The following is an 11,620-nucleotide window of genomic DNA, read 5'->3' as shown; positions in this document are numbered from 1 at the left end:
TCCATCAGGATGTTCAGCATTTCTTAAACAGGAGATTGGAAAACCGATGGATCGGTCGTGGTGGAGATCATGATCAGCAATTCATGTCATGGCCTCCACGCTCTCCCGACTTAACCCCATGCGATTTCTTTCCGTGGGGTTATGTGAAAGATTCAGTGTTTAAACCTCCTCTACCGAGAAACGTGCCAGAACTGCGAGCTCGCATCAACGATGCTTTCTAACTCATTGATGGGGACATGGTGCGCCGAGTGTGGGAGGAACTTGATTATCGGCTTGATGTCTGCCGAATCACTAAAGGGGCACATATCGAACATTTGTGAATGCCTAAAAAATGTTTTTGAGTTTTTGTATGTGTGTGCAAAGCATTGTGAAAATATCTCAAATAATTAAGTTATTGTAGAGCTGTGAAATCGCTTCAATCATTTGTAATAACCCTGTATGTGCTGCGGCGCGCTCTTCAAAACAGCATTTTATTTGCAAAGGCAAAGGTCCCGAGTTCGAGTCTCGGTCGGGCACACAGTTTTAATCTGCCAGGAAGTTTCATATCAGCGCACACTCCGCTGCAGAGTGAAAATCTCATTCTGGAAACATCCCCCAGGCTGTGGCTAAGCCATGTCTCCGCAATATCCTTTCTTTCAGGAGTGCTATTTCTGCAAGGTTCGCAGGAGAGCTTCTGTAAAGTTTGGAAGGTAGGAGACGAGGTACTGGCAGAAGTAAAGCTGTGGGTACCGGGCGTGAGTCGTGCTTCGGTAGCTCAGTTGGTAGAGCACTTGCCCGCGAAAGGCAAAGGTCCCGAGTTCGAGTCTCGGTCGGGCCACAGTTATAATCTGCCAGGAAGTTTCATATCAGCGCACACTCCGCTGCAGAGTGAAAATCTCATTCTGGAAGCTTTTTTTTTTTTTTTTTTTTTTTTTTTTTTTTTTTTTTTACCACGGCTCAATAACCACGATGCCGCAGCTATTGAAAGGCGCTCGATGCACATCTTGCACTTGGACCACTCATTCTTTCTTTCATAGTTCATAGCCTTACGCTTTTCGTGCTTGATTTGTGTTCGGTTTTAGACTAGCTATCCACTGGGCCATCTTACACCAAACCTGAGCCCGCATCTCGTGGTCGTGCGGTAGCGTTCTCGCTTCCTACGTCCGGGTTCCCGGGTTCGATTCCCGGCGGGGTCAGGGATTTTCTCTGCCTCGTGATGGCTGGGTGTTGTGTGCTGTCCTTAGGTTAGTTAGGTTTAAGTAGTTCTAAGTTCTAGGGGACTGATGACCATAGAAGTTAAGTCCCATAGTGCTCAGAGCCATTTGAACACCAAACCTGAGAGGCATGTGCTGGGAGGTTTCCCTTGTCAGAACTGAAAGCGCCGGCCTGCGTCGACTGCGTCCGTTCTGTTGTTCCCACCGCTAATACGGCGGCAGCCCGGCAGACTCGAGACTCGCCTCGCGCTGCCGCGCTGCTCAGAGGGGAGCAGAGCAGAGTAGAGCGGGTGAATCCCGCGGTCGTTGGCCGCGGCGCGCATTCCTGCTGCTGCGAGGCGGGCAGTCGGAGGCGGCCGCGCGTGCGCAGTGGCCGGCAGCAGCACGCGGCGCTCGGCGCAGCCCACAGATCACGGCCCGCCTCCGCGCCGCCCGCCGCCTGCTGCCGCACTCGGCGCTGTTCGCCACACCTGTCGGCGGCTGGACACTTGTCACTGGACGCGGAACCTAGGAGGCGACCGTTTCCGCAACAGCGTCACAGTAGACTCTTTGACCCCTACTCTGTAGGTCATCCTCGTCGGACTATGTAATGTCCCCACGGAAAATTACCCTCTACCACGCACCAATTAATCATTGTCAATCAAATCATCCACATTTATTCACTTTTGAAAAGTATCTGATCGGATTCTCTAGTAATATATGCGCCGACAGCTCGTCGACGCCAAAGTATTTTCTAGTACGTTTATTCTTTGGAATAACAGAGATACATGTATGTATTCTCCAAGGTTGTTAGACGGGTAACTAGGACAGCTTCGGAAGTATCTGTTGAAAGATTGACGGGTTTCTAAAAGAGACATATTTGCTTTTCTTCGCGCTAAAGCGAGCTATAAACATTTGTGCCACTAGCGGGTTATTTGAAGAGAGAGAAAGAAATTGTAACGGAAAATAATTAAGTCTTGGAACCAACAGAGATCGGGACATGTAATGGAGATGGATTGAATATACATTTTCCTTCATAAATAAGGTTTGTGACCCCTTTTATTCTGGAGTGAATGAACGAATGAGTTTTTTGTCTGAATCATTGATGATCGCGTTGGCCCTGTAATTAGTGGGGAAGTTTCAGCTGTGTCGAAGAGAGCCTGCAATCACCGAGTCTTTGTTAAATCGTCCAAAAAGGCTTCGTACACATCTGGAATTCGAAATCTTTCGTCAAAGGAACGAATTGCCCAAACGATTGATTTTCCCAACTGAATGCAGCGCTTAACAATAATAACAAATGTAAAGATCTCTTACAGCAAGCCAGCCGCTGAACACTAAGACGAAGGGCTCCACCAGAGATTCTATTTGGCTGATTTCACGTAATGAAATATTATATCAAAAACTGTACATAGATAAAGGAGAGAGAGAGAGAGAGAGAGCGAATGAAAAATTAGAGAAATTACTAATAATCCTACATTAGTCTAACTTTTCGCCTGTCTTATCACGGATCAGCCTAAAGACAAAACGGGAGGCCCTTACTTTACTGTATAGATTGATGTGTGAAAGTGAAAGGATCTTAAAGGCAACAGATACACGTCTATACAGACAAGACATTACACAAAATTAGCGGCAAGCTGCATGCATTCATCATTCACATCATCTATTCTATCCTTACATTAATACATTATAACTAAACAGGCGCATTTCTTTTTTCTAGATATCACATCTAGGAGAACCAGCATCAAATCGCACCGAGCCACGTAACTATGGTATAGCAGCCGCAGCACGTGCTTTAGGCGCCGTTTCCACGGGGCGTTCAGTTTTGTGACAGGCGAAAAATCTAGGGAAGGCGGAAGGAACGGGAAAGAGTGAGGCCAAAGTAGGAGGAAAGAACAGAAGAAGAAGGGAATGAAATGGAGACTAAAATAGGCAAGGCACGGAGATATACCAAGGGGATCTTAAGTAGATTCAGACTAGGCTATGTTGAGCAACAGTTCCATAAGTGTCCTACCTTTCAGTTATAACTTCTGATTTGATGGGTCTCGCTACAAATTTCTCTCCAATGGCAACCTCTTCTCTCCAGTGCTTGCGCCCCTTGCCCACAATTATTTTTTTAGATATTTAAGCTTCTGCCTTTCCTTTCGCCGGCCAGGGTGGCCGAGCGTTTCTAGGCGCTACAGTCTGGAACCGCGCGACCACAACGGTCGCAGGTTCGAATCCTGCCTCGGGCATGTGTGTGTGTGTTTGTGTGTGTGTGTGTGTGTGTGAGAGAGAGAGAGATGTCCTTATGTTAGTTACGTTTAAGTAGTTCTACGTTCTAGGGGACTGATGACCTTAGATGTTAAGTCCTATAGTGCTCAGAGCCATTTGAACCTTTCCCCTGACGTTTTATCCTCAACAAGTTCCCTTTAGTGCCATCGCAGTTAGTGCTTAAAACATGCCCTGTCACCCCTCTCTCTATCGTTTCTTCTTGTCAGTTTGCAACATTCGTCCCTTTCCTCGACGATTCTGCAGACAACCTTCACACTTTCAACATAATTTTCAACATCGTGCTACAGCATCACATCCCATACTCTTCGATTCTCTTTTTTTACGATTATCACATACTGCATTTTACACCGAGCGTGGTGGCGCAGTGGTTAGCACTCACATTCGGGAGCACGAGGGTTCAAACCAGCGTCCGGTCATCCTGTGTAATGTTGTTGCCTTAATTTGTTATGAAAGCGGTGCTGATGGGCAATAAAAGCGGTTTAAAAGCTGTGAGCTGTCTGGGGAAGTTAACCTTGCATTACTGCGCAACTGTTTCACCAGGTATCCAGTCTAGCTTACCAAATTCCCAACCAGACTAACATTAATTACAATCTTTTAATACTCATACAACAACCGGTGATATATATATATATATATATATATATATATATATATATATATATATATATATATATATATATATATAAGAGAATTTAAATAAAAAGAAATAAAACAGTTTATATTTGGAAATTTATTTTAACAGTGATCATTGAAATTTGAGCATATTAAACTTGATTCATAACTAAACTGGTGACTTATTTAGGATTGTGAAAATGTGAGTTTGTAATCTTACGGAACACATCAAATATGGAGCCAAGATTGGGAGACTGCATACAACACACAAAGAACGTTGAAACATATGCAAGAGGAAATTAAGCACAACCAACCGATTCAATTTTCACCCAAAGAAGTTACGTTCGTAGCGCAATCCTGTCCATCATGAAATTACCACACACTGGTATACTAAATTCATACTAACTCTCTGTGAAATCTTCCTGAAAAGAATAGCTGAGGGCCACTTTGATGCCTACACCACATGCTTCACGTGGTCAACTTGGTTTACACAAAGAGTGTAACTGCACAATAATTTTGATAATTAAAATAAATTACATCGAAACGCAATTTACTAAAGAAAAACCTCGAACTGGTTACTATCATCTTATTACTAACCAGATGGGTCAAACAACTGTATAAGCACGTGGTACTGGTCTCACAAAGTACACCCCACGTGGGTTGAACATAAAGAAAAGTTGCTATATTGAAAAATATTGTCAAGACGAGACGTTATAATCTCACGCACATTCGCATTTAACATTTATGATCTTAGTTAGAGTTACTGATCAACACGTGTTTCCACTTTACTCACGAAGTAGTGACAAAGCAACTACCAGAAGATATTCAGAACTTCACACTCGAAATACTCTGCGTTGCAATTTAAGGTAACATTAGATATTTTAGAGCTAAACCTGAAATAAAGGTGATTAAATTTTCAGTGAGGCTGTACTTAAGAAATCCATTGTCCTACGGACTTAGCAGAGACGCGCTTAGCCGGAGAACTTACCACTTCAGACGCTCGCCGCGGACAGACTGACCTGGGCTCCTACCGAGCGTGCTTCACAAATACAAACGGAAGTTACCAGAGAGGCAGCTCCCTATACCAACATGGCAAGGGACGGACAGGACCATACTAAGAATAGAAACCTCTTTGCTTCTAGAAAGCGTAGCTACCTGTTCCGACGTTCGTCCTGCTGTTCTCTAGCAGACAGGCTTGTCTGCTACCATCAAGCATGCAACTAGAAATACATTTCCTCATTCATTCTCTCACACAGAAGGGAAGCGGGATGACAGTATCTTATCATATACAGTATACAAAAGAAAGCGGATGTAGGTTCCGTATGAGACTGTGTGGCATGAATTACATATAAACTGTGTTTTAAAGTGTAGTAGTGTGACAGATCGTTCTTTTTCATGTGTAAAAGTAACACGTTTCCATGCTCAGTCTCCTCCCAGATAGTCAGAAACACCACAGTAAATTTAGAATATGAATTTATGCCGTAAATGACAACAGATTTAAGAAATTAACATGAGAGGAATCCAACAGAGACCTTTCACCTGATGTGACTTTTCCGTGCAAACCGCTTCAGGCAATGCTGGGATGGCTGCTTTGAAACAGTGCGGCTGACTTCCTTTACCATCATTGCCTAATCCGATGGGACCGATGACCTCCCCTCCCCCGAATCAATCAACGAACGTATTTCATGACTCACCATCATACAATGCTGTCCTATCAGAAATTTATTCCTCAAATTAAGACATTGGCTGATACCAGCAGATGTCTTTTGACTGGTTAGGCCCTCTTTGCCTTGCTACGTTACTATTTATGTTCTCGGTCCGGCCCGGTAGCTGAGTGGTCAGCGTGACAGACTGTCAATTCTAAGGGCCCGGGTTCGATTCCCGGCTGGGTCGGAAATTTTCTCCGCTCAGGGACTGGGTGTTGTGTTGTCCTAATCATCATCATTTCATCCCCATCGACGCGCAGGTCGCCGAAGTGGCGTCAAATTGAAATACCTGCACCAGGCGAACGGTCTACCCGACGGGAGGCCCTAGCCACACGACATTTCCATTTCCATTTATGTTCTCCTTGCTTTGTCCGTCATGTGTTATTTTTGCCTCCAGGGTAGCAGAATTCCTTAATTTCCTTTACTTCGTGGCCACCAGTTTTGATGTTAAGTTTACCTCCAATGTCATTCTCGTCTTTCTTCGGTTTGCTCTCAAGCCAGACTGAGTACACATTTGACTGCTTATGACATTCTATAGGTCTGTATTTCTTCTTCTCTTTCTCTGCGGATAGCAATGTCACCAACAGTTCTTATCCCTTATATACTTTCACCTTCAATTGTAAGCTCATTCTTTATAGTTACTTTTATTTCCATCATTGCTTTTTCGACGTATTGACTGAGCAGTAGGGACGTAACTCCACTCTCTTTTTAATCCATCCACTTCGTTCTCGGTCATCCATTCTCATTTTTCCTCCTTAGTTGTTGTACATATTGTATATTGCCTGTCTTCCTGTACACTACGATTTTACTGATAATTTCGAATATTTTGCAGCATTTTACATTGTTTACCGTTTTTTACTAGGTCAAGAAATCCTGTGACCCTTTTCTGGTTTTCTTAAGCATTGCGTTCAGTATCATGTTCCACGTGAGAGATGTATCTGTTGTTCTTTTATCAGGGCTATTCGTTTATTACGGCCTGATCGGTCGCGAAATGGAAACCACAGAGGAAATCTCACAAATCTTTCTACAGATGTGTTAGGCAGTGTCTCTAGCATGCCCCTCGACGGCGTCAAATGGATCTTTTCTGTTCAGAGTGCACAACGAGCATCTAAAGGTGCCTAGAAAATACGCTGAGAAATTTTGCTCGATTTCATGCAACCCACACAGCGCAAGTCATGAATTTCCTTCTTCATGACAACTCTCGGCCGCACGCTGCAGTGGAAATGAAGACTCTCCTGTGGCGTTTTCGGTGGGAAGTGTTTGTGGGAAACATTTGATCGCCCACGAGAAAGCCTGGAATTGGCTCCCTCTGAGTTTCATCTCTGCCTATATGAACCGCAGTCTAGGAACAGATTTTGACAGAGACAACGAGTTGCAAACCACATAGAGAATTGGCGGAAAGACATATCACAAAGGTATTGAAAAGTTGGTACTACTTGGTTACAAATAAGTAACTGTAAGACGTTGCTAACTGCCGCAGATTTTTTTTTTCTTTTTTTTTTTTTTTTTTTTTTTTTTTTCATCGTGGTTTCCAATTCGTTAGCGATGGTACCTTTATGAACTAATAGCCCTCGCACCTTTCCGAAAATCAAACTTATCCTCATCTAACAGATCATCAGTTCTCATTTCCTCCCATCTGTATGTTATTCCTGTTAGCAACTTGGATGCATTCCTTAAAGGAATCCGCAAAGTGTGAGCTAAAGCGAATGGGAAAACTGGCATGTGATCGGACGCACCAGAAAGCGCGTATCAGTACTTCGTGCACAAATATGTACAATGAAATGAACAATAATTTCTTGCTTTAGGCGTAGAGGGAACGGTTGGCATTTGTTTGCGAATAATGTCTTTTAGAGGACAGAAATACATTTCGAACTTAATTGAGAATAAACGACGATAATTACCGATTCCTATTGGACATGCTGCGACAGGACCTAACGAAGCAGCACACTCTAAAAAGTAATTACTCCTTCCGAGACGTTATCGGCTATTGTAAGGTTGCCAACGACTGGTGACTCGATGGCTGACTTTTTGTACATAAACATTTTCTTTGCGGGTATCAATTCTCTGAGAGATCTCACTGGTGTGTCTTGCCCGTTTTTATTTCTCCTACTGTTCTATATAGCAAAAAAGCTTTTGAGGTACAGCATGTTCCGTTTAATCCTATATCACGTTTTTGTCTCAATTAGTCATTGCACCAAGCTGCCATATTCCTCCTTCTTCTTTCTCGAAGTCACTTTGCCAGCTCCCTCGTAGGTTCGAACTGCACAGCTGCAGGCGTCGTCACCGGCCAAAAAATTCCTATAACCATCCTACGCCCTTTCGCGCATGAGTGTGGACTTGTCTCCGTTTCCGAGCCATATTTGCATCCGTCAGCAACGTGAAGATAGCGAGTTCAGGCAATCTGTGCAGCACCGTCGACCCGTTTTATGCACTAAATGGAAATTGTAATTGGGCATCAATAACTATCTCTCTATGGTATGCTTGTTTCTGGTCTTCGTCTACTAAATGGATGCACTCTCATTATATAACGCGATACAACGCAACGAGAGCACAATGAGTATATACTGCGTCTGTGGTTTAGTCTGTTACAGCTTGAATTCGTCGACAATGGAACAATGAAACACAAATGGCAACACTGTTCCAACAGAAGTCACTTATCACTACGTCTAGGTCCATGTTTTTAAGTAGCATTATACAAAACAGAATTATTAAAGTATAGCCTTCCACTGCTTGTAAAGTCGTGTTACCTGAAGAAAAGGGTGTTGTCTTTTTTTTTTCTGTGGGGATGGGGTAGGGCTCGGATTTGTCATCAGCTTTCGAGCGGGTTTGATCCCGCCTGCTTCTTGTACCAAATTCTTCATTTTACAGTAGCTCTTACATCCAACATCCGCGTTTTTTTTGTAGAATATAACACAATAACTATAAAAGAAGAACTACAGAAGGTCATTTCAGAACTTAAAAACAACAAGGCGTCCGGAGAAATAGTGGCCGAACTATGGAAAAAGGCTGACAAAAATGCAGTTACATCCCTAAAGTGTGTTTTCGATCAAATCTGGAAAGAAGAAGAGATCCCCGCAGAATGGAGAACAGCTCTCATCCACCCTATCCACAAGAAAGGTTTGAAGACAGACCCCAACAATTACAGAGGAATATCACTGCTGGATATAACGTACAAGATTCTTTCGAAAGTCCTTTTGAACAGGGCAGAGCCGCAATTGGCTCCGCAAATCGGGGAATACCAGGGAGGTTTTAGAAAGGCTAGATCATGTTCGGAATAAATACTAAACCTCAAAAACATTATGGCATACCAAAAATCAAGGGCAAAGACGTACGTAATCTCCTTCATTGATTTCAAAAAAGCATATGATTCGATTGATAGAGAATCTCTGTTATCAGTTCTGGAAGAAATTGGTTTGGATAAGAAAACAACTAATATTATAAAAGCGACCCTTACAAATACATTTTCGAAAGTTAAATTTATGGGCGAACTATCGGAACCCTTTGAAATAAAAACGGGAGTCCGACAGGGCGATGGGCTCTCACCGTTGCTGTTCAATTGTGCGCTTGAGAAAGTAGTCAGGGAATGGAACACAAATATTAAGAGTGGTATAATACTGGGTTGCAAAAAGAAGAACCTTAAAGTAAATTGCATTGCTTTTGCAGATGATATGGCCCTGTTTGCTGAAACAATGGAAGAAGCACGGGAGCAAATCCTTGAACTAAAGAAACAAGCAGCTAAAATTGGTCTTCACATCTCCTCTGAAAAAACTAAGATATTGACAAACATCAAGCACTCATGTAAATACCTCAAAGTTCAAGAACAGAAGATTGAAATAGTAAAAGAATTCAAATATCTCGGAGAATGGATTACTTGGAATGCTGGGGAAAGCAAAGCAATGGAATCCAGAAAAAATAAACTTGAATTGGCCTTCCAACTAACAAAAAATACATACAACAAAAAATCCCTTTCATGGGGGTCCAAAATTACACATTACAAGACAGTGATTAAGCCAGAAGCACTGTATGCAGCAGAAACACTTAACATGAATTTCAAATGCCAAATGGAGAAACTTGAGATAAAGGAAAGAAAAATTTTAAGAAAAATCATTGGGCCAAAATTTCAAGAAAATAAGATTATATACATCAAAAATGAAACTCTCTACAAGAAAATTGAAAAACTTTCAGATTCTATGCGAAAAAGGAGAATAAATTTTTATGGTCATCTTCTCAGAATGAATTCCAACAGATTAAATAAACAAATCTTTGACTTCTTCCGTAACCGAAAAACGAAGCCCAACTGGTTTAAAGAAACTGAGAAAGACCTAGTGGAATTAAATATTTCAGAAATTTCACTTATTGATCGAACTGCTAAATTAATTACTAAAGATGAAAACATAAGGTTCCAAGACAAATCCACACAAAAGTCCAAATCCTTCATCTCGGAAGAAGAGAGGAGAAGAAGATCAGAAAGAATGAAGAAATACTGGGCCCTAAGAAAGGAACAACGCACAAAGAAATGATTGATCCAGCGTACCCCAAAGAGGGTGAAACGAAAGAAGAGAACTGTAAAAAAATGTTCAAATGTGTGTGAAATCTTACGGGACTTAACTGCTAAGGTCATCAGTCCCTAAGCTTACACACTACTTAACCTAAATTATCCGAAGGACACACACACACATCCATGCCCGAGGGAGGACTCGAACCTTCGCCGGGACCAGCCGCACAGTCCATGACTGCAGCGCCTTAGAGCACTCGGCTAATCCCGCGCGGCTCAATAACTATCTTCCCCTGAAGTTTTTGCCCTCTACAGCTTCTTACAGCACCATGGAAACAACTGCATTATCTTCTAATAACTTACAGGAAAGCAGTAGAGTAACGTCTTTGATAATTTCCGAAATATCTATTGCTGGACAATCCGTCATTTTCAACAGACAAATGGAGTGTGTACCTGTCGAAATACTGGCGGCTGTAGACGACATATTCTGTCTGCTTTCCCGTAAGTTGTTCGAACATTTTGAAAGCAAGGAGAAAAGCCTCCCATTGCCATATATCCTAGCACATGTCTTTCAGCTTCTAGCAGATTTCTTTCCTTGCCGATCCAGCAGAGGACCTCCACATTCTCTGTCCCATCAGCCCTGTTAATCTTGTATAAATATATAACAATGGGTCCCAATCACTTCGAATCTTTTCTTCCTTCTTTTTCACTGAGTTCATGACCATTTCCATACAATGCTGCACTCCACTCGTACATTCAAAAATTTCTGCCTCATATTAAATCCAGAAGAAGTCTGCTACATACAGAAGACCGTTAACCTAAGTGATTTCATCCTCGATGACAACTAGGAATGCCTTCTGCGCTAAAGAAAGGCATATTTCCTCTGTGGACTGTTCGTAAAATCATACGTCGGCCATTTCCACTCTCAGTGATATCTCTTGGGTTTTGTACATATAGCAAATTACCCATCTTTCACTACATGCTACACTTGTCTTCTGTGAAATTAAATCATGTAGGTCTACAAATCTTGTAAAGGTTTCTTGGTCTCTTAGCTTCTACGTAGCAAAAATAGAATAATCGTCTAGTTTGAGCTTCCACAAATATTTCAGGGTTTTAGAAGAAATATTATCTGTGTCTTGTGAATTATTTGATCACAAGACTTCTAAGGCTCTATCGGCCTCTGACTCCAATCCTGGATCCCCTGTGTTCCAAATCAACATCTTCTTCTTCTTCTTCTTCCATCACGTTAGCAGATAGATTATCTCTCTCGTAGATGCCCTCAGTATACTCTTCGTTTAACAGTGAATTCCTTTTAGGATCTTCCTGCTGAGCCATTAGCTTTCAAGTTTTCGGAACTTTCTGAA

General features: G+C 42.3%; 1 non-coding gene across 1 annotated transcript; it reads left to right on the top strand.

Annotated features, from left to right (window-relative positions):
• Positions 1-743: 743 nt before the first annotated feature.
• On the top strand, positions 744-817 carry Trnas-cga (transfer RNA serine (anticodon CGA)). The gene has a single exon. It is a non-coding gene; the product is annotated as a tRNA-Ser (tRNA).
• Positions 818-11,620: the final 10,803 nt, after the last annotated feature.

This window comes from Schistocerca cancellata, chromosome 1 (assembly GCF_023864275.1).
Source record: "Schistocerca cancellata isolate TAMUIC-IGC-003103 chromosome 1, iqSchCanc2.1, whole genome shotgun sequence".
In the NCBI taxonomy this organism is placed as follows: domain Eukaryota; kingdom Metazoa; phylum Arthropoda; class Insecta; order Orthoptera; family Acrididae; genus Schistocerca; species Schistocerca cancellata.
This window is presented reverse-complemented; position numbering and strand designations above follow the sequence as displayed.